Source organism: Lontra canadensis, unplaced genomic scaffold, assembly GCF_010015895.1.
Source record: "Lontra canadensis isolate GAN:19392208 unplaced genomic scaffold, GSC_riverotter_1.0 scaffold141, whole genome shotgun sequence".
Taxonomy (NCBI): Eukaryota; Metazoa; Chordata; class Mammalia; order Carnivora; family Mustelidae; genus Lontra; species Lontra canadensis.
Window position 1 is genome coordinate 124,039 of NW_022631135.1, and position 23,383 is coordinate 147,421.

The window sequence follows — 23,383 nt, forward strand, 5'->3', positions numbered from 1 at the left end:
AACGATTTTTTTTTTATCAGAGTATTCATTGGATTTTTTGTCCCAGTTTTCCAATTAGAAAATCATAGTCATTCTTCTATATTATTACAGCAATAATGTCATTATATCATAAATTATATATGTATTACATATACATGTATATATATGACTAAATACTAAACACCAATACATTCTATCTGATATGATAGTTGACATTCAATTAAGGTAGAAATAATGTTCATTGCTTAGTGAGCACTCACCATGCTCACTAAAGGCATGCTTTGAGCACACTTCAAATCCATGTTCTCATTTATTCCTTACGAGGGCCCTATGTACAAGGCACTATTATCATTCCCATGAACAAGTGAGGAAACTCAGAGATGGTTATGTAACCTTTCTAAAATCACACAGCTAGTGTTCATTTAATTTTAAAAAATAATAATACACATAATAATAATGTTTAATTCTGATAACATACCATTAATGTAAAGTTTATCTCCAATTCTAACATCTTTGTGTTTCCCTGCTTCACCTTTATTATGGAAATCTTATTTTGAAGCAGGACACATAATTCTACTGGAGAAGTCTTACTGTGAGAGGCAAAATGTGTCTATGTGGTCACTTGGAAATTAATGATTTGAAAATTATCCTGTAAAGTTAATGAATTAGGTCTGTTTCATCCAACTGGACCACCTATTATGACCAAATTTCTACATTACTCTAATGCATGAAAAGAAGTGAGTTGGGTAAAATCAGAGGGGGAAACAAATCATGAGAGACGGTGGACTCTGAGAAACAAATGAGGGTTTGGGAGGGGAAGGGGGTGGGGGTTGGGTGAGCCTGGTGGTGGGTATTAAGGAGGGCACGTATTGCATGGAGCACTGGGTGTGGTGCATAAACAATGAATCTTGGAACACTGAAAAATAAAATAAAATAAAAATTTTTTAAAATTCCCAAATATTTGACAATTCTCTGTATTTCAGGTTAATCATGTCACATTTTCCTGCTCTATTTTGCAGTATTTATTAAAATAATGGTTACCCATATCAAGGTTCAAATAGTTTTACCACCTCCTTTTAAGATATGACATAAATGTATTTGAAGTATGGAGGTTTTGATGATTATCACTCTTGTCAAAAAAGGCAGAGTCAAAAAAGTGAAAAAAAGTCAGCAAAGTCAGTGTCACTTAGGACATTCTAGGATTTGTAATGCCATAAAGTGGCAGATTACCAAATGATTGTTGTGGGACATTATCAGTACATTACTTTCATATTTTTCTTCATCTCTTTCATGTAACAAGAAAGTTCATCTAAGAAGGTATTTCAATGTTCTTATTCAAAATTAGAAAGGAGTAGGGCACTCTTCTTGAGCTTTCATTTAAATAAAACAACGAAAAGAAAATGTAGTTCTTCTAAAAATTTATTTAGTTTTTATTTTTTTAAATTAAATTAAATTATTTTTATTTTTTATAAACATATAATGTATTTTTATAATCATTTTTTTAATTTGTTTTCAGCATAACAGTATTCATTGTTTTTGTACCACACCCAGTTTTTAAAAGGTAACACATTCAAATGATTTAAAAAAAAAAAAAACTAAGAAAAAAAAAAGGCTTTAAAAAGGCTACATTGAGAAGACTTCTTAGCACCTCGTCCTTATCCACCTCCTCCTCTGCTCCCCCTGTGGTTAACCACTTGTACTAATTGCTGCTATTATTTCCTCTGTTTCTTACACAAAATGTGCCATATCATTTATCCTCTTCTGCACCTCGAGTTTTACATTTGGCACTATTTCCTGGAGACCTTTCCTTACCAGCGCATCTCACACTTTCTCATTGCTCTTTATAGCTACCTAATATTCCATCACGTGCGTGTACAGAGTTTAGTTAACCGTACCTCAGCTGATAGGCACTCAGTTGGTTTCCAATCTTTTCTTCTTGTAAACAAAGCCGTAGTGAATCACCTTGGACCTAAGTCACTTTGATGTGTACAGATGTGTCAGTAGGATACATTTCCAGAAGGAAGATTGCTGGGTCAAAGAGTAAATATACTTGTAACTATTAAAAATATTGCCAAATTGTCTTTTATAGGGGTCCTATCCTTGCGCCCTCCAGCTAGCAATGTATGAGTACCTATTACCCATTAGCCTGGGAAGTAGAATGTTGTTCAACTTATTGATTGTTGCCAAGATGGTCACTGAAATGTTAGTACAGTCTGGTTTAAATCACAGAGAGAATATGCTATTTTGAGTCATGCAAAAGTGGCTTTTGGTGTTGTGTTGTTGTTGTTTCTAAGTGTAACCTGTCTTTGCCACACACAGTCTTCAGGTCTCATGTCCCCAAATCAGTGCTGTATGTGGAACTGTGTTCATGAGGGATTCCAGGATTTACATTGTTAACCCTTTAGTAGGAGGTAATAGGAATGACAGAAAGAGCCCTTGAACATAGGTCAGGAGAGAAATGTAGAAGAAAAGAGTCAAGACCCAGATCTGCCAATAACTGATGATATGCTTTGAGCCAGCCATTGCATCACTAGGACTTCAATAACCTCATGTGGTAGGAGTATGAGTAAGAAGAATAACAGAAAAGGAGAGAAAGTTTTGGGTTTTTCTTTGAGTTTTTATTTAGACTCCAGTTGGTTAACATATTGTGTAATATTAGTTTCAGATGTATAATATAGTGATTTCACACTTTCATATGCCCCTGGTGCTCATCACAAGTGCCCACCTTAATTCCCATCACCCATTTTACCCATCCCCTCACCCATCTCCCCCCTAGTAACTATCTGTTTAGTCTCTGTAGTTTTTTTTTTAAAGAGTTTGTTTATTTATTAATGAGTGACAAAGAGAGAGGCAGAGGCAGAGGGAGAAGCAGGCCTCCAGCAAAGCAGGAGCCCAACTTGTGACTTGATCCCAGGACCCTGGAACCATGACCTGAGCCAAAGACAGACACTTAACCCTGAGCCACCCAGGTGTCCCTGTTCTCTGTAGTTAAAAAAAATGGGAACTTAAAAAATCCAAGTGCCTCTCAGCAACTAGGGGCCCTGGCTGTCTCAGTCAGTAGAGCGTGCAACTCTTGATCTCAGGGTCATGAATTCAAGCCTCACACTGGAGGTAGAGATTACTCAAAATAAATAAATAAATAAATAAAATCTTTTAAAAACTGTTTATTTCTTGGTTTCTCTCTCTCTCTCTCTTTCTCTCTTTTCCCCTTTGTTCATTTGTTTTGGGAGAGAACAAAGTTTTTTGTTTTTGTGTTTTAGAGGGGAATAGGGGCAGAGGGAGAGAGAGAATCTTAAGCAGACTCCACATGCAGTGTGGAGACCAACGCTGGACTCGATCCCATGAACTTGAGATCATGACCTGAGCTGAAATTATGAGTCTAACACTTAACTGACTCAGCCACTCAACTGCCCGCAAGAAACAAAGTTTTAATGACTATTGTTGAGGAGGGAGCAATATAGGAGAAGATACCAATTTGAGATAGCAAAAATATCTTGGGTGATAGCAGCAGGAAAACCAGGACTAGTGATCATCTGTTGGAATGAAATAGACATACTTTAAAGTCCATTTTGGTTCCAATGTGTTGAGATGCTCAGATGAACTCATGTGATACTGAACTCTGCTTAAAATGAGGCCAAGGCAATTTTGAAGTTAAAAAGGGGCTTGCATTTATAGACATTTAACTTCAAAACCTATGATAGGCTACAAATTATTTTATTTTACAGATAATGCACATTTTATGACCATAATTTCAGTTAAATTTACATTCTAAGAGAGTTTGCTTAAAATTACATGTTAGATTTTTGGCTATCGATAGTTATTAAATAATTATTCCCTGATTGCCAAATATTTAACTAATAATCTACAAGGGATTCATTTCTGAAACATTTAGCTGAATGTAGAGTATAATCCTCCTTTAGTTGAAACCTTTTTTTGCTTATTGGTATATACTTGTATAGAAAAATATTGGAAAGACTATACACTAAAAAGCATATAGTCTTCCAAACCCATCCTTATCTAGGTTGTGGAATTATAAGTAATTCTATTTTTTGCTTATGTGCATTTCTATAATATTTCTACAATGAATATTTATTATCTTTGAAAATAATTTTCTAAAATCAGGAAAAAAATACTTTTGAGGTTAAAAATGGAGCCGGAGGAGATTTTATTATTAAAACTTGAGTCAAAGAAGCTTTCATATCTAGTCAATGCTCTTAAACCAATCAAAGGCATTTTAGATGTAGTAGAGTAACAATTGCTAAGTGCTTTTTTCCTTTATTAGGGAGCTAGCGGAACACTTTCTGTAGTATCATTCTGTCCTTGTTTTACATTTTTTTATTTGAACACAAAATAGAAAAAAACCATAGAGCTTGAAGGTGAAAAAGCCTCTCTGTATGCCTATTTGGTATGTAAACATAATTTTTCAGCCACTTTGTTTTATGCCTCTCATGATTTTCGACAGATATAATAGGTCTTAGTTCCATTTTCTATTCTATTATAATGGTTATTTTCACAGGACACTGTTCACAGAATCTTTTTAACTGGTCTCTGGGCAATCCATATGACATACAGCCAGATTAATATATTCCTAAAACACCGCTTACATTATGTAACTTTCCTGCTCAAAAATCTTCAATAGTTTCTGTTATTTATAGTCATGATTTTCAAGCTTTTAAGCCAGAGAACACTTTTTCCCCAAAGGAAACCTGGAATCCCCATGTAAAAAAACAAACAAACAAATAAAAAAAAACAAAACTGATAAAGCTAGTATTTTATGACAACTTATGATAAAGTCAATCAATAAAAACCATGAGGCTATTTTGATGTATACAAAAGGGAAAAGAAGGGAGTATTATGGTTGACACTGAAGTCTTCAGCTGTCAACATATTCCTGTATCTTATTTTGGTTTCATAGGTCTGAGGAAAATCTCAATTTATAGAAGTCTTTTTAATAGCCAAGTTCACCATCACAATGAATCACAAATTGCATCAAAACTTCACTCCAAAAGGGGAACCCTCCTACACTGTTGGTGGGAATGCAAGCTGGTGCAACCACTCTGGAAAACAGCATGGAGGTTCCTCAGAAAGTTGAAAATAGAGCTACCCTATGACCCAGCAATTGCACTACTGGGTATTTACCCTAAAGATACAAATGTAGTGATTCGAAGGGACATGTACACCTGAATGTTTATATCAGCAATGTCCACAATAGCCAAACTAGGGAAAGAACCTAGATGTCCCTCAACCGATGAGTGGATAAAGAAGATGTGGTATATATATATACACAATGGAATACTATGCAGCCATCAAAAGAAATGAAATCTTGCCATTTGCGAGGACGTGGATGGAACTAGAGGTTATTATGCTTAGTGAAATAAGTCAATCAGAGAAAGACAACTATCATATGATCTCCCTGATATGAGGAAGTGGAGATGCAACATGGGGGGGTTGGGGGGTAGGAAAAGAATAAATGAAACAAGATGGGATCGGGAGGGAGACAAACCATAAGAGACTCTTAATCTCACAAAACAAACTGAGGGTTGCCAGGGCGAGGGGGATAGGGAGAGGGTGGTGGGGTTATGGGCATTGGGGAAGGTATGTGCTATGGTGAGTGCTGTGAAGTGTGTAAACCTGGCGATTCACAGACCTGCACCCCTGGGGCTAATAATACATTATATGTTTATTAAAAATAAATAAATAAATAAATAAATAAATAAATAAATAAATAAAAACTTTACTCCATGGTTTGCACTGCAAGTTGAGGTGTTGAGGGAAGTCACTGGGTTGAAAGTGATAGATCACACATTTGAGTGTGCGGAGGCTTTGCTTGTCCGTTTCCTTGTTTCTTTCAATTACAGGACTCAGAATTCAGCAAATATATTTTTAAAATACTGAAGATCAGGTTTGTTGTAAAAAACTTCTTGGAAGGACTTTCACCAAATGAGAGCTGATTGGTTCTTTGCAGCTGGAAAGTGGGCATTCTTTTTTCCTCCTTTGTCCCATGCATGCTGTCAGATCCCTCCTCCCCTCTCCCACCTTCAAGAAAAAAGATCAGTTTCATCTACCCTGAAAGTCCGCTGAGGTGGGAAACTTTCCTCCTTGTTGATATCTGCAAATGTAGGGAATTAGTTCACAGTCTCCTCACTTTGATAACTGTGCGTGTTTCCGACCGGCCTTGTACCTGTAGAGAAAGATCTTTCTTTCATCACAAATTTCAAGACCGTCCTTTTCACTGTGCTTACATGGTCATTGAATTTGCAAACCCTCGTAATTGTCTCCTGGTCAGACGTTAGAATAACAGATAGAAGGTTCTGAGATTGCTCCTGTAGCCTCACCTATGTTTTGTCATTGTCATTTTTACACTTTTTTACACTTTACATTTTTATACTTTGCTAATTGTTGTCAATCAGAGAGGTGAAGCACTTCTGTGTTGCGTGATTCATTGGTACTTTTCAGCCCCTACCATTCTTGTGATTTATCCCATATGCACAAATAACAGGTGTGCTTTCGTGTCGCTTTCACTTTTTAAAGTTATTTTTACTCTTTGTCATAAGCATGCCTTTTGTTACTTACACTTTTAACACATTAATCACTTTTTTATACTTATTGGTCACAAAAGAGTAACTACTAATTGAAAACATTTTAAAACTAAATGCACAGGGCGCCTGGGAGGCTCGGTCGCTTGAGTGTTGGACTCTGGACTTTGGCTGGGGTTGTGGTCTCAGGGTCCTGAGATCCGGCTCAGAGTCAGGCTGCCGGCTCAGCATGGAGTCTGCTTGTTTCTCTCCCTCTGCTCTTCTTCCATCTTCCCTCTCTCTCTCTCTCTCTCAATTAAATAAACAAAATCTTAAAAAAAAAAAACTAAACTAAACATACTTTCAGCAAACACACAGTAAATGCACAAGGACAGTAAACAAGAATAAAATGAACAGCACAACTGTTGACACCACATGTTGGTGACAGGCAAAACGGACTGACCACTGCTCCTGGAAGGAGCTCTGTGTGCACCTCTTGCTGTTCGGAAGTTGTAGGTTCGTAAGATAAACTTTCCTAAGGAGTTTCTGCAGTTAACATGTACACTTTTAAACAGCAATTCAAATCAAGCATTAGCAGAACACAATTACATGTTAGAGCAAGGGTTAGCAAATTTATCCTATAAAGGGCCAGATGACAAATATTTTAGACTGTGCAAGTATCAGGGTCTTGACTGTGATTATTCCACTGGGTGGTTGTAGCCCAGAAGTTGCCATAGACAATATGTAAATAAATGGGTGTTGCAATGTTCCAATAAAACTTTACTTACAAAAACAAACAGTGGGCCAGACTTGGTCCACAAGCTGTAGTTTGCCAACCCCTGCGCAATTCTGATTTGTATTACCCAGTGCGCATTGAAAAATTTAAAAATCACTCTGATAATTAAAGATGCCAATCAATTCTTTGTTATTTCTTCCATTGAGAGGTTGAGTCTAGTTCTCTTCCCTTTGAGTTGGAATTGCTTTTAGTGATTTCTTTGATCAACAGAAGGTGTTTGAGGGTCATTCTGGGAATTCTGAGGCTAGGTCATAAAAAGCCCTCCGGCCTCTTGGAATGCTTGTTTTAGGGAAGCTAGTCACCATGTAATAAGACTGACAACTGACAACCCTGAGATTGCGATGTGGTAAAGAAATCAACACGATGTGGCAAAGCATTGAACAATGAGACACCATGTGGAGAGACAGAAGGAAGTGAAGGAGCAGATGAATTAAGAAACTACCTTGGGGGCACCTGGGTGGCTCAGTGGGTTAAGCCGCTGCCTTCGGCTCAGGTCATGATCTCAGGGTCCTGGGATCGAGTCCCGCATCGGGCTCTCTGCTCGGCGGGGAGCCTGCTTCCCTCTCTCTTTCTCTGCCTGCCTCTCTGCCTACTTGTGATCTCTGCCTGTCAAATAAATAAATAAAATCTTTAAAAAAAAAAAAAAAAGAAAGAAACTACCTTGGAAGGGGACCTCTGGCTGATTGTCTCTGGGTGGTTCTACTTAGAGCACAAATAAGCCACCCTAAATTGCAAACTGCAAATTGGTTCCAACATATACTGTTATTTCTTTAAGCCATTATGTTTTGGGGTGGTGTAGTGAGTTTGAGAACTTCAGAGCTCATCAAGGAAAAGATCACCAAGGTCCTGCAGGGGCAATAGCACACAATGAGCTTTATTTGCGTGGCACTTTGACAAGTCGAGGGGAAAGTCCTTTATGTCAGAAGACCTTCCAAGAGACAGCGGGTGTGAGGTCACCACCCAAAAGGGAAGGAGGACACAGACATTTCCAAGAGACAGGGGAATCAGAGAGCATTAGGTGATATTCTCAGCTATTCTGAAGAGCAATAATCGCTTGGAGTGTTTTAAAACCCCAGTCTTTGTCTCATATTTGGTAGGCAGATATTCAGTACACTTTATGGGTCATGCAAAACAAGCTCTAAATGGCTAAATATATGCTGATTTGGGCTATATTTTTAAAAATTTGATGTGTAAAGGGTTCAGGGGTGGCATAGTCCGTTAAGTCACTGACTACTGATTTCAGCTCAGGGTGTGGTCATAAGATCAAGCCCTGCTTCGGGCTCCACGCTCAGTGTGGAGTCTTCTTCAGATCCTTTCTCCCTCTCCTCCTCCTGCTTGTGCTCTCTTTCTCTGTCTCTCTAAAACAAATAAGTCTTTTTTTTTAAAAAAAGATTTTATTTATTTGTTTGACAGAGAGTGAGACAGTGAGAGAGAGAACAGAAGCAGGGGGAGTGGGCAGAGGGAGAAGCAGGCTTCCCGCTGAGCAGGGAGCCTAATGCGGAGTTTGATCCCAAGACCCTGGGATCATGACCTGAGCTGAAGGCAGCCACTTAACAGTTGAGCTACCCAGGCACCCCCAAAAAACAAATAAGTCTTTTAAAAAAATTTTGATGTGTCAAATTTGAGTTTAGTGGCAGTGGTCTTTGAGCTAACAGTCAGCATACTGTAAGAAACAAACAACATAGAGGCCAATATTCAGGGGCCATCCTTGGCTTATTTATATAACAGGTGGTTTATTATATCATAATAGATAAGTGAAACAATCATATCGCTATGCTATTTTGCAATCTTTTCAGGTACCTGTATTGTGTTTGTCTAATTCGATTCCACATTTTTTCAGCACACAGCACGTATCTTGAATGTTTTGTATTCTGCACAAGATCTAACCCAATACCTTATAAACAGTTACTAGGTAATAAATATTTCTTACATGATGCAAATTTACAGATATTTCTATTGCAAAGTAGTCACCATCCTGATTGGTAGGTACAAAAGAAAGGGGTCTGTTGGTATGCAAAACGCAAGGGTTCTGGAGTCAGGTAAGAGAGCACATTCAGCAAAGGTTTTAGAGGAGATGTGGAATTTATCTTTAGCTCTGCTGATCAGATCAGATTCTTCGGGATCTACTTTCATTTTCTGACAGTTACACTTCAAAAAATATGATTCGAATTCACCAATAAGCCAAATAATTTTTCTGGTTACCATTTGAAGTCTTGGCCATACTTCGAAAGCTCTGTGCAAGGGCACCTAGCTGCCTTAGTCGGTGGACTTGAGACGCTTGACCTCGTTGTTGTGGGTTTGGGTCTCATGTTGGGTGTAGAGATCACTTAAAAAAAAATTCTTAAAAAAAAAAAGAAAGCTCTGTGCTATAACTGACCTTCGTCGCTGTGTTCCTTCTATTAATTAGTAGATTTTAATCCCCAGAGATGTAGATGCATCAATTTTGTTAACTAGCAATATACCACCCAATCTCCTATCTATTTGATCAACATGGGCTTAAAAAAAAATAAAAGCAAAACATTTATTGAACTACTATGATGGACAGAGAGCTGTGATAAGTACTTCAGGGGGGCATCAATGTGAATAAAACAAAAGGGGTGACTTTAGGGGCTTACAGTCTCAGAGGAGCATGAGGAGAGCTGTGAAAATAAGCATTTGGGAAGGAAAATAAAATAAGTGTCATAACAGAAAAAGAAACATGGAGATGTAGCAGAGAGAGAAATCAGAACGTCTCAAAGAAAAGGCAAATTTTAGGATGGATTTTACAGATAGATAACTTTCAAATAGCTCATTTGTATGAGGCTTTATTATTTTCTAACCAAGTATTTCTTAAGGATTTGGGGCATTTCTCTTTAAGAGTAATGACAGAGACAAAAGATTTATAGATACTTTTATGCCATTTGAAATAATGAAGTATATCACCGTACTCTTGAAAAAATGAAGTATAATGTGAGAGACTTCTACAAGCAAGGAAACACATGTGTATCCAACTGAGTGAACAGACCCACAATAGTGTACTTTGACAGTTGTCCAGACAGCAAAAACAAAACAAATAGTATTTCCAAACAGTCGAAGACAAAACTCCAGATATGACATTAAATGACAGTTTTTTTTGTGTTTTATATGCAAGACAGTAGGGAAAATGTTTCTGACCAAGGGAGTGATGTGATTTGGTTGACCTTTTTGAAGATCTGTTTGGTGGTGGGAAGCAGGAAAGTGGTTACATGGAGGTTCGTCATTTGCAGGAGAATAGCGTCGAGGTTGTTACTGTATTCTCGATGAGGAGGCGAACAATCACGATGGCTTAAATAGAGTGATGGTCACCAAGAGGGGAAGTGGGGGATATTATTTTAATTAGGCCTTTTTCTGTTGTAAGAAGGAGAAAGCCATTCAAGCCAGCTAAAACAAAAGTGGGTAGGAGTGTTTTAAGGTACAGGAACCTTTGGTGAGAACTCAAGAGAGCTGTAATTCAGATGCGCCTTCTAGCAATCAGAATTGAAAACCCAAACTTTGTCCTAAAGCTGCTTTAAATGAGTCTGAGGAGATGCCTCATTGTTTGCTTCTGTGTCTCGCTGCAGGTCTGCTCTCTCGTCCAACCAGCTCTTTTGACTATCTTCCTATACTTGCCTAGAGGTTTCCAGTCCCTAACTTTAACTTGCATGTTTGCCCCAGATTTCTTCAGCCTTGAGTTGGTCATATAAGTCCTCAGCTGCAACTCATCTGACTAATTGGCAATAGTCTCTCAGTTTTCCAGCTCTAACATTCCTGCCAGTGACAGCTGATTTGTCTTTCCTCCCCAGATCACTGGCCAGTCTGTGGATGAGCCGTTTTTGATAAAGGTGGACTAATGACTCTACAAAGCTAAGATCAGTGCCATGGTGGGTTCAAGGATCAGTGACAGGTACATGATATGGAACATAAATAGTCTAGGCCTGCCCCTTTCTTCAGAGACTGTGACGGATTGGGGGAAAAGGGTCAGATGCCTCCAAATATATCTTATCAATTATGGTTCCTTGTCATCTTGACAATTGCCTATATGGAAGCTCAGAATTAAAGCCTAGCTATCTAGAAAAAAGTGGTATCATTAGCCAAAATAGGGAAAGTACATAGGGGAGTCAGTTTTGTGAGATATGGGGAGTCAGTTTATTGATTTTTAGAGAATAATGTGAAGATATTGTATGCCAGCATTTTCTTGTAAATAAATAGAATTCCTGAGGCAAGACTAAATTGTAAATGTGGACCTATGGGACATTCTCCTTTTTTAATTTGTCAAACAGTAGATAAAAGTTTACTTATTAAATCATTTGCAACTATGAATAAGTAAAATGCCTCTTACTGCTAAATAACTTTAGGTAAATGATATTCTGTCTTCTAAGCCCATTAACCTCAGAAAGTTTGGTGGTTGTGCAAAAATGACAGATTGTGCCGGCCATCTCTCTGAACTTCTAGTGTGTAAATAATAACACTATGCAGGCATATTTTAGGTCAAAGGAGTAAATTAAGTTTACTGGCTTCATTGCTGAATTGTCATAATTCTGGATACCTTGACCTGGTATCAGGAAGATGACGTAATGGAATAAGAAACTTTGGGCAGAGAATGGACTTTATTTTTAAACGCTTGCTCAAAGACATACTTACATTGTGGATTGATGATACTTCTAATGTGCATGGCTATTTCTTGCTATAATGTGGTTTGATTGAGCATTTCTAGAGAGAGAACACTTGAATAACAATAAAAGAGCCCAGTAAGTTTTCAAATTGTTCTCATCACTGAAGTGTCTCTCTTACAGTAGGTCCTTCTGCTTCCTATAATGACATTCACTGATCCTAGTTCTTTCCTCTGAAGCTATACAGAATAAAAGTACATTTTTCAATCATTTCTCATCTGACATGATTTTTAAATGTCCCACCATCTTCTTGCCTTTCTGAATACACTGATTACTGGTTTTGCTGATTTCTTAGTGTGGTCTGAAGAAGATTCAAATAGCATTTACAAAAATAATGGTCTAGAATTAGATAACTCAAGAGTTAAGAAAACTTGGAAACAGGTTTTCTTTTTTAAAGTTATGTAATAAAAGCCATCAGATAATTTATCAAAGAATAATGATGGTGACAATGACAAGTAATACATTTGTTGTAGATCTCCTGAATTTCCAAAACCCTGGTTTAGTTGATATTTCTTTCCAATCCCTGTTTGTAGTCCCAATATTAGTCTTATTCTTGGTACTAACTCAGAATCTAAAGAAAAATACACAGGAACCATTTGCGCTTTGATATAAGGAGTACAGATAAAAGCCTTCTACGTTAACAATAATAATCTTGTATGCTCCTGAATATATTTTAAAAATCTACTGTTAGTTAATTTTGAATATGTAATTCATACACATAGTACAAAATTTGAGATAATAAATAACAGACACTAATTCTCCCTCTGATCTCAACCCCCTACCTCCCAAAGGGTCTCCCAAAAGCTTTGACTGATACTAGTTTCTTTTGCAGATTTCCAGAGATATTCTATGAATGTGTGATTGCATATGCAAGTTTATTTGCATATATGGAACTTTTTTGGTACACAAATTGTAACAATGTATTTTGGAGACCTTTTTGTGACAGAACAGAGAATTGCCTCATTATGTTAAAATAACCACTGGACTCTGGTATCACAATTTATTTAACAGTTCACTCTTGTTAGATATTTTGGATGTTTCCAGTCTTTTGTTAGTGAAAGAAATGCTGCGGCGAATATCTTCACACATGCGTGTTCATCCACATGCACAAGTATACCTGAAAATTAATTCCTGGAAATGAAAATGACATGCCCAAGAGTTTGCACATGTTTCATTTTACTGGGTGCTGAAGGCTGCAGAGATTCTGTACAACAATGTATGAGTTACTCCACACCCTTGCCGAAACAGTGTGTTACTAAATCTGTTGATCTTAGAATAAGCGTGAAATAAGTGAGATGCATTTTAACTGGCAGTTTTCTGATGGTGATGTTGAACATCTCTTCAAATGTTTGATAGCGCATTTGCTTTTTCATTGCTGGTCGGTTTGTGTCTTTTTCCTTTTATGCTTTATGGGCTTTCTAAAAGATTCTTTTGTAGCAACTTCAACATGCAACATTTAGTCTGTAACATAACACAAGTTATTTTCTTTCAGTTTGTATATACCCTTGAATATTGGCTGAAGAATTTTTGACATGCAGATTTTAAAAAATATATTTAAGGTTAGAAAAGTTTTCTCCTCTTTGAGTTTATATAAAAGGCCTCACATTTTCTTTATAATAGTATTACAGTTCTATTTTAATTTGTGAATATTTGCTCCATCTGGAATTTATTTTGATGTAAGGGATGGAGTGAACATTCAATTTTATTTTTTCAAATATTCAATTATCCCAGAATTATTTGTTGACTATTCTATTTTTCCTCATGGTGGGAAATTCCAATTTAGGCATTTATTAGCTTTTATTAGGGGATTCTATTTGTAAAACGACTCTGCCATTTCACTGGTCTGTTGGTACCTACAGGTACCGGTATAACACTATCTTAATTACCTTAATTGTGTCAACCATTTAAAAGAAAAAGGTAAGTGATTCAGCCAGGAAACTGGAGTTTATTCTAGAATAACAAAGGAATTGCAATTCAGAACCATAGGAAGAACTCTAGACAAGTCCAGAGAACAAAGGAGAGGAACGTCCTTTTATATAAGAAAGGAGGAATTTGGGAGGAGTTTCTTGAACAAAAGTTCACTGGACAAAAATGAGAGTTCAAAGTGCTGGGGGCTTCAGCAGGCAGGGGCTGCTTGCCCAGGTCCGTGCCTGTGCTTTGCTGTTGCTGTGCTAAGAGGAAATCTTCCTCCTTAGTGCTGGAAGAAGCTGCAATGCGTGGTACATTTGTTTTTTGCTGTTTGGGTTTTTTTTTGGGAGAGGGGTGTTTTTTTCTCTTTTTATTTTTTATTTATTAACATATAATGTATCATTTGTTTCAGGGGTATAGGTCTGTGATTCATCAGTCTTACACAATTAGAGTCCTCCCTTCACCGCTTCCCGACTCCAATTTTGAGTGAAGTTTTCTTAACACAGTTTCACAATAAAGCTGATCTTCTCCCACAGCTGAATTTTTTTTCCACGGAATTTTCCTAACCGTTCTAGTATGCCTATTTACACATGTGATATTTACAGTTTTGGGTGAAAAAGATCTATTGGTACATTATTGAGATCATGGAACAATGATAGATTACTTTCGGCACAGTAGAGATATTTAAAAGGTACGTTTCTCCTTAAGACTAGTGTTTACCTTGTGCATATTAACCTCTCTTTTGGCCTTTGGTAGGATTTTAATCTCTTGCTCTCATAGAGTTTTGCATGTTTCTTCAGCTTGTTCTCAGATATTCTTTTTGTTACTGTTACATTTTCTTTGTTTAAAACCTTAAATCTGGATACTCATTACATATAGAAAGGATATATTCCAATGAACACTGAGTTATCTTATTATGAAGAAAAAAATTTTTAATGGTTTTGGTCTTATTTTATTAAGAGCTTTTATCACAAGTTAGTATTTCATCAAATTTTTTTCCAGCTTTCATGAAGATGAGTATATTATTTTTCTCATTTGATTTATTAATATAGTGAACTACATTATTGGATTTGCTAATACCAAAACAGTTGCATTTCTGATATGATCCTTATCTAGGCAAGATCTATCATTATTTTAAAAGATGATCAATTTTACTTACTAATTTTTTTAAAGTTTAAAAATCAATTCTTATCAGTGAAATAGATCTGTTTTCTGTTTTTATTATATCTCTGTCAGATTTGGTGATGATATTATTCTGATTCCTTAAAGAGAATTTTGAAGTTTTCCCTACTTGTCTATGTTCTGTTTTCTATGTTGCATTAGATTAGACTTCTCTGTTCTTTAAAGTTTCAGAAAATACCCTGGTGAAATGCCTAGTCCTTATATATTTTTAGGATGGAAAGAGAGAACAAGATGGCTCTTTGTGCATTTTCCCTATTTTTATTTTCTACCTCATTGGTGGTTTGCTTTGATAATTTATATTTTCTTATAATTTATTCTACCCACAGAGGTTTCAAAATTATTTTATACAGTTAATCAAAATAACCCCTTACGATTATTTAAATTCATTCTGTGTTGAGTTACTTTCCCATTTCTTTCCTAATTGGTGTATTTCTCCCCTCTTACCTTGGTTGTATTAGTTAACTTCTTCCCTATTTAATTGTTTCAAATAATCAACTTTTGGATTTGCTTAGTATATTTATTGTTTTGTTCCATTTCCTGATGCATTTTTCCTAAATCTTTATCTTAACTTAAAACTGTGATTCTCACTAATGTGAATAATATTTGGAGGGGCACCTGGCTGTCTCAGTTGGTAGAACATCTCACAGTCATGAGTTCAAGCACCCCGTCGGGTGTAGAGCTTATTTAAGAAATATATATATTTTTTTATTTTAAAATATATTTTATAATGTAGTTTATATCATGTATATATTATAAACATATATTTGGAGTTATATTTAAACTGTTAATAATTATTTATTTCCTAGAATAAATGAGTTTTGGACTTCTTTCTAAAGTTAGGTTCTGGAAAAGGGAAGGGAGAGGTATTAATCAAGCAATTACATGACTCCTAAAGAAGGGGTGGTGACAACAAGTATATATATAGTTCTGGAGAACATGGGAAGATATATAACTGTCATGTCACAAAGTGTGTCCCATATACATACATCAGAATATGTCCATCTGACATCATCGCATAATGGCTTGCTGTCCCAAGGGAATAAAATAAATTAGTATTTATTGGAAAAGTGCTTAAATAAAAAACATACAGTTAAATCAGTTACATAAATTATGAAACATAAGCCATGATAATTTTTATTTCTTAATAGAATAAATAAAGCAAAACCAAGCAAACAACTTCATGGAGAGGCCCATAACTAGCTACTGAAACTCCCAGTCACACCATTTTTTATTCACCCAAAGGTGAATATAAGATGGCTGACAACCCCTGACAGCCCAAGACTGCCTATGATGAACTCCTGAGTCCTGCTTATCACTACACAGCATTACCTCCTCCTGATGTGTGACCATCATCTTGCACCATTAAAACCTTTGTTTAAAAAAAAAAAAAAAAACTTTTTAAAAAACTGTGATCCTTATAACAACTGTTTATTAGACTTCTCCCCCTCCTACATCCAGCTAGACCCAAGCTTGCTGATTTTTAACTCAAAATGTTTCTTACATCTTTCTCATCATGTTATTTCCAGGGCCCCCTTGTGAGTTTAAGACTGTGCCATCTCATGCCCAGATTCCTCCAGTAGTCTCTTCACCTCCTGCCTCCAGCAGGATATGTTGTTGTAAAACAACTTCCAAATCTCAGAGGTGTAACACAATAAAGGTTTACTTCTCCTTCATAACATAGTTTAGTGCAGGATATGGGTTGGGGGGCGGCGGGCAGGGTAGAAAATGTTCCATGCAGTCTTTCAGGAAACCATGTTCCATGTACCTACAGCTCCACCATCCCTTCAAGCAAAAATATAAGAAAAGGATGGAAAAGTAAACCTTAAGTAAATAGTGCAAAGATATAATAACAAGCCCAAATCAAAAAAATGGAAGACAAATAAAGAAAATTGACAAAAGCAAAATTTAGTGCTTTAAAAAGACAGGTAAAATTGATAAAGCAATAATCATAGTGCTTAAAAAAAAAAAAAGAAAGAGAGATCACTGGTATTGGTAATGAAAGAAGTAATATTATTTTATCATCAAGGATGATAAAGGAATAGTGGAACAACCTTATGCCAATAAATTCAAAACTTTAGACGAAATGGATAACTTCCTTAAAAAAAAAAAAAAAAAAAAGCTTACCAAACTGCCACAAGATGAAATAGAAACTTTTTAAAAGTACTATGGCATAACATTACTAAACAACATAAATATAATGATAAATATAGTGTTATAAGAATTATAAGTATAAAATCTGAATTGTCCTGTGTCTATTAAAATTTTTAATTATCAGAAACAAATTTGATATATCTCCATCTCTGGGGATTAAAATCTATAATTTAATAGAATAAACATAACAACTAAAGCAGAGAGCTTTCTAAATACAGCTAAGGCTTCAAATGATACAGAGAAAAATTATTTGCTTTATCAGTGCATCTAATCCCAAAGGCCTGGATAGTTTTATTGGTGAATTCATCAAACATTTAAGGAAGAAATAACAACACTTATACAAACTATTTAAGAAAATAGAGGAGGAGGGAATACTTTCTAAGTTGTTTTATGAGGCTACCAAAATATTTAAGTGTACTCATCTTTTTTTTTTTTTTTTTTTTTTAAAGATTTTATTTATTTATTTTACAGAGAGAGATCACAAGTAGACAGAGAGGCAGGCAGAGAGAGAGAGGGAAGCAGGCTCCCTGCTGAGCAGAGAGCCCGATTCGGGACTCGATCCCAGGACCCTGAGATCATGACCTGAGCCGAAGGCAGCGGCTTAACCCACTGAGCCACCCAGGCGCCCAAGTGTACTCATCTTTAAGTAATCTCTGTGCCCAACATAGGGTTCCAACCCATAACCCTGAGATCAAGTCACATTCTCTTCTGACTGAGTCAAACAGATGCCCTGAAGCTACTGAAATCTTGGTAAAAAATCTGACAGAATTTGAAAGAGAAAGGAGGGAAGGAAGGAAGGAAGGAAAAAAAAGAAGAAGAAAGGAAGGAGGGAAGGAAGAAAAAAGGAGGGAGGGAAGAAGGAAGGAAGGGTGGAAGGAAGGGAGAAAGACAGAAGGGAGGGAGGGGGGAAAAAGAAAGGGGGGAAGGGAGAACAATAAAGAAAAAGAAAGAAATTACAGATGAATATTCCTCATGTACATAGATACAAAATTCTTGAGCAAAGTATCAGTAAACCAAATCATGAAATATGTATAAAGGATGATACATTTTGACCAAGTGGGGTTTATCTTAATGCAAGAACCAAGGGAAACTATAAACATAAGACAGGTGAGCAAATGAAAGTCATACAATAAGATGGTGATCTTTTAATCTCAGTATTTATTCTTTTATTAACTTATTTCTTGGCCCTTCTAATTTGTTTAATGGCAATGCATGCATCAGATAGGGGACTCAAGACACACATGTATTGACAAAACTCATCTCTCCTGTCTGTCCCCTAAGCCCCAGATCCAAGTACTATAGATCACCTGCTGGGCCAGATGTGATTTCCAGATAAGCATTCTTTCCTCACTTTTCCCCCCTCCATTAGTCTTTATCCCAGGCACTATTCTTTACCCATTTATAGAGTGCTAGCTCATTCTTTTTCATCTCCTACATAATAACCGTTGTATAGAGGAATTTTTTTTTTTTCTAACCAGCCCCTTCTGAAGGTTGTTTTGGCCTGTTCCTCATCATTTGCTATCATAGACAATGTGACAATGAATAACTTTATATATGTGTCCTTGTGTACTCAATAAAATGTATCTAAAGACGACAATCCTAAAAGTGACATATACATGCACTCAATGTTAACATGTATGTGTAAGTGTATATGAATTTCATTCTTCTAACCATTGCCAAATTTTCCGGTAGACAGAAGTCCTACAAGTGTCCTCTCCCAGCAGTTCCTGAAAGTACTCCATCCGTGCCAGAACATTTATTATCTTTATTATCTTACTATGTTTATCTTTACTGTTGTGACAGGTAAAAAATACTTTCTCACTGTCATCTTAATAACTTCTCCTTTTATGAGGGAGTTGAGTATCTTTTTAAAGAATACCATGAAATAATAAATAATATGACTATAATAATAAATATAGTATTATAAAGATTATACACAAAAATATGTTTTTATATATAAGGATGTATATATATATATCCTTTATACATAAGGATAATTGTAAAAAATAACATAAGCACACACCACTTGGCTTCCAAAACATAATCAGTCAGATGGAGACCGCTGAGTGCTGCTCTCTGATCGAATTTTCCCATTTTTTCTTTCAGAAGTATTCACGCCTGAATGCAGTATTTATCATTCTCCAGTATTTTTTTCATGTCATTTTTTCATGTTTTACCATTTTTCATGTCATTTTTTTCATGTCATTTTTCATTTTCATTTTTTTATACATATTTATTTATTTTAAAAGATGTATTTGAGAGAGGGGGATGGGGGGGAAGAGAGAGAGAGAGAGAGAGAGAATCCTAAGCAGACTCCTTGCTGAGCAGGACCCCCCCACAGGAACCTCAATCTCAAGATCCTGAGATCATGACCTGAGCTGAAACCAAGAGGTGGAGGCTTAACTGACTGAGCCACCCGGGCCTCCCTCCCCGACCTTTTATTCATTTTAGAGTGCTGTATAGTTGCCATATAGTATTGTCCTCATTTCAGGTGTGCAACCTAGTGACTTGACAGTTACATACATTGTGAAATGATCACAACAGTAGTATAGTTACTATGAGACACCCTACAGTTATTAACAATATTGTTGACTATATAATATCATGTGTTTCTTGCTGTACCTTTCATCCCTGTGACTTATTTGTAACTGGGGGTTTTGTACCTCTTAATTCCCTTCACATACATATTCTCCGCCTTCCATTCCCTCTAACAAACTTCAATTTGTTCTCTGTATTTAGGAGTTTGTTTCTACTTTGTTGTTGATACTGTTGTTGTTTGTTCATTTGCTTTGTTTTTTAGATGTCACATATAAGTGAAATCATATGGTGTTTGTCTTTCTCTGTCTGACTTGTTTCACTTAACATAACACCCTCTAGGTACATTAATGTTGTTGCACTGGGTATGATTTCACACTTTTGGATGGCAGAGTAGTATTCCAACATGTATATATACCACATCGTTATCCATTCTTCTAAGGATGGACAGGGGCTGCTCCCATATCTTGGCTACTGTAAATAATGCTGCCCTAAACATAGGCATGCATGTAACTTTTTGAATTAGTGTTTTCATTTTATTAAGATAAATACCCCAGGGTGCCTGGGTGGCTCAGTGGGTTAAGCCTCTGCCTTCGGCTCAGGTCATGATCCCAGAGTCCTGGGATCGAGCCCCACGTGGGGCTCTCTGCTCAGCAGGGAGCCTGCTTCCTCCTCTCTCTCTCTCTCTGACTGCCTCTCTGCCTACTTGTGATCTCTCTTTGTCAAATAAATAAATAAAATCTTTAAAAAAAAAAAGATAAATACCCCAAAGTAGAATTACTGGATCATATAGTACTTCTATTTTTAGTTTTTTGACTGTTTTCCAAAGTAACTGCACCAATTTACAACACACATACGTATTCCCAAGCTATGTTTGTGTGTATAATTGGTTTATATGCTTTAAGATTTCACATAAATAATGTCACTTTCATGTATTCTCTTCAGTGTGCCTTTTATTGTGAACATTATTTTGTGAAAATATATTCATGATACGTATTAGGTCAAATGTATTCATTTACTTTACTGCTTAGTACTCCATGGATACATATATCACAATAGATCTATTCTACTATTGATGTCTGTTTAGGTTTTTTCTAATTGTTGCTCTTTCAGACAATGTTAGGATCATTCTTGTAAATGTTTCTTTATCAACACACAAGTGGGCATACACCTGGGAGTAGATCTGCCATAGGGATTGGACATCTTCAACTTTGCTACATATTGTGAAATTGCTTTTGAAATTGATTGCCAATCCAATCTATACTCTCATCTGCAGTACAGAAGAGTTCTGTTGTTTCACATCCTTGGCAAACCTTGGTATTAGGATATATTAATTTTTTGCCAATATTATGAATTTGAAGTAGAATTTCACTGTGGTTTTTAGTTTGTATTTTCCTGATTACAAATGAGAATAAACATAATTATGTAGAAGTATTTATGTTTTTCTTTTATGTAAAAGGCCTGTTTGGACTTAACTATGGCTCTTAGCTTTTCTACTAGGCCGTTGTTGTTTTTTTATTTTTTATTTTTTATTGATTTTTAGGAGGAATATTTTTTTGATTTTTTAGATTAGTTATCTTTGCCGTCATTTTTATCACAAATAATTTTTCTAGATTTTCAGTTTCTTTTCTTTCAATTTGCAGTAAATTTTAACTATCCTTATAGTAAATTTTATTTTTAAAACAAAGTATTTAAATGTATATATACATATATTCACATAAATATAATTTTTTATAAATGCATAAATGTGACCACAGTTAGAAATTTTGTGTGTGTGCAGTTCCCTGCTTTGTTTAGCTTTCTCCTCATTCTCTCCTACTTTTCCTCTCATGTGGATCTCTTTCTTTTCCCTGCAAAGGTAACTCATATTAAAGAATTCATACATCGTTCATATTTTTATATTGTATTCAAATAATATATTTACATTTACATTTGTATACATACTACACAGAATATTTTAATGTTTGTCATTATTTGGTTTATAAACATGGGATTAAGCTAATATAATCCTTTTCTCACTTATTATATTTTCACTTAACAATACTTTGTGAAAACCCAAGTCATTTTATATAGTTGTAATTCAATGGTTCCTAAATTGTCTCACATCAGGAAAAATCTTGCAAAGCAAAAACCAAAGTACTGAAACTTTCAGGAACCTAAAGAAAGATAATTGTACTTAATCGAGATTTTAATAAATTTTGGACATTTACTCAGATGTATGAATTTTAAAATGACATTAAGAGTTGTATTTTCCTCCATGAAATTTTGTTGTTGCAGAGCTGTATACATATTGTAGCTCAGGATGGATGTGTATATGGCACAGAACCAAATGAAAGCAAGTATATTCTACTCTATTCCTGGCTCAGTAGTAGACCCTTGTGTGGACTTGGCAGGATTAATTTACTTTTCTGGCCTCCAGTAATTTCATTTGTAAAATGAATGATAGAATTAGAATATAGGCTGTGTTCCTGATGAAGTCATGTAATTCACCAGTCAATTCAAGAGTAATCCAAGGTTTGCCAAGGCTTTACATTCACCAGCTGATGTGGCGCCACCATGTGGTAGTAAAGTAAACACAGTTTAAAATGCATTGTGTCTTCAGCTTTCCAATTACGGTGCTTCATCACTTTTTAATTTGAGGAATTAACATTAATTCCAATTTTGTACATAAATTGAGACTTTATTAACATGCTTATTTTGCACCATTTCAGGTTTGCATAAAAAGTGACCACACTCCATAATCAGAATAATTTTGACCTCTAACACTATTTTTATACCGTACAGTGGTAGTCCATCACATGAGAAAATGGGGGGAAATGCGATAATCAGAGAAAATTATTCACTATGAAAGTGTATTTAAACAAAAATATACAGCAGCTTAATGGTCAAATGGCTATAAAACTTTTCAAACTGCCTGTAGAACCTAGAATCATAAGATGAGGGGAACCAGAGAAATTGGGGAGAGAGTTAGGTACAAAGGTACAAGACCATGTATTAGAATACTGTATTACTTTTTTAGTCTTCAGAATATTTGGGACATACACTAAGGAGTATGAGATGATAGAGAGCTTCAAAGTATAAAGTCAATTTTTATTATTTAATCAAGCATTTATAAGTCTATTGTTATTTACAAAAATAATTGTGTCAACTTTTCACTGGTTTTAGGTATTTTATTTCTGTTTGTATTTAAGTAAGTTTTAAATTTTAGAACAGCTTTAGATTCACAGAAAACTTACAAAGTTTAGACAAGAGGTTTCCCATGTACTCTGTATACAGAGAGAGAGAATCCCAAGCAGGCTCCATGTTCAGCATGAGTCTGACATAGGACTTGATCCCACAACACTGAGATCACGACCTGAGCCAAAAACAAGATTCGGGGCTTAACCAACTGAACCACCCAAGCACCCAAAGACTTTAACAGTTTTGAAGAGTAATGACCAGGCATTTTGCAAACTGTTTCTCAATTTGTGTTTGATTTTTTTTTTCCTCATGACTAGACTGAAATTACAGTTTTTTTGAGAGAAGGCCCACAGGCCCAAAATGCCATCACATCACATCAAAGGTACATACAATCTACATGACTGATTATTGCTGTTGATCTTAACCTTGATCACCTGGCCAAGGTGGTTTTCGCCACATTTCTCTATTTT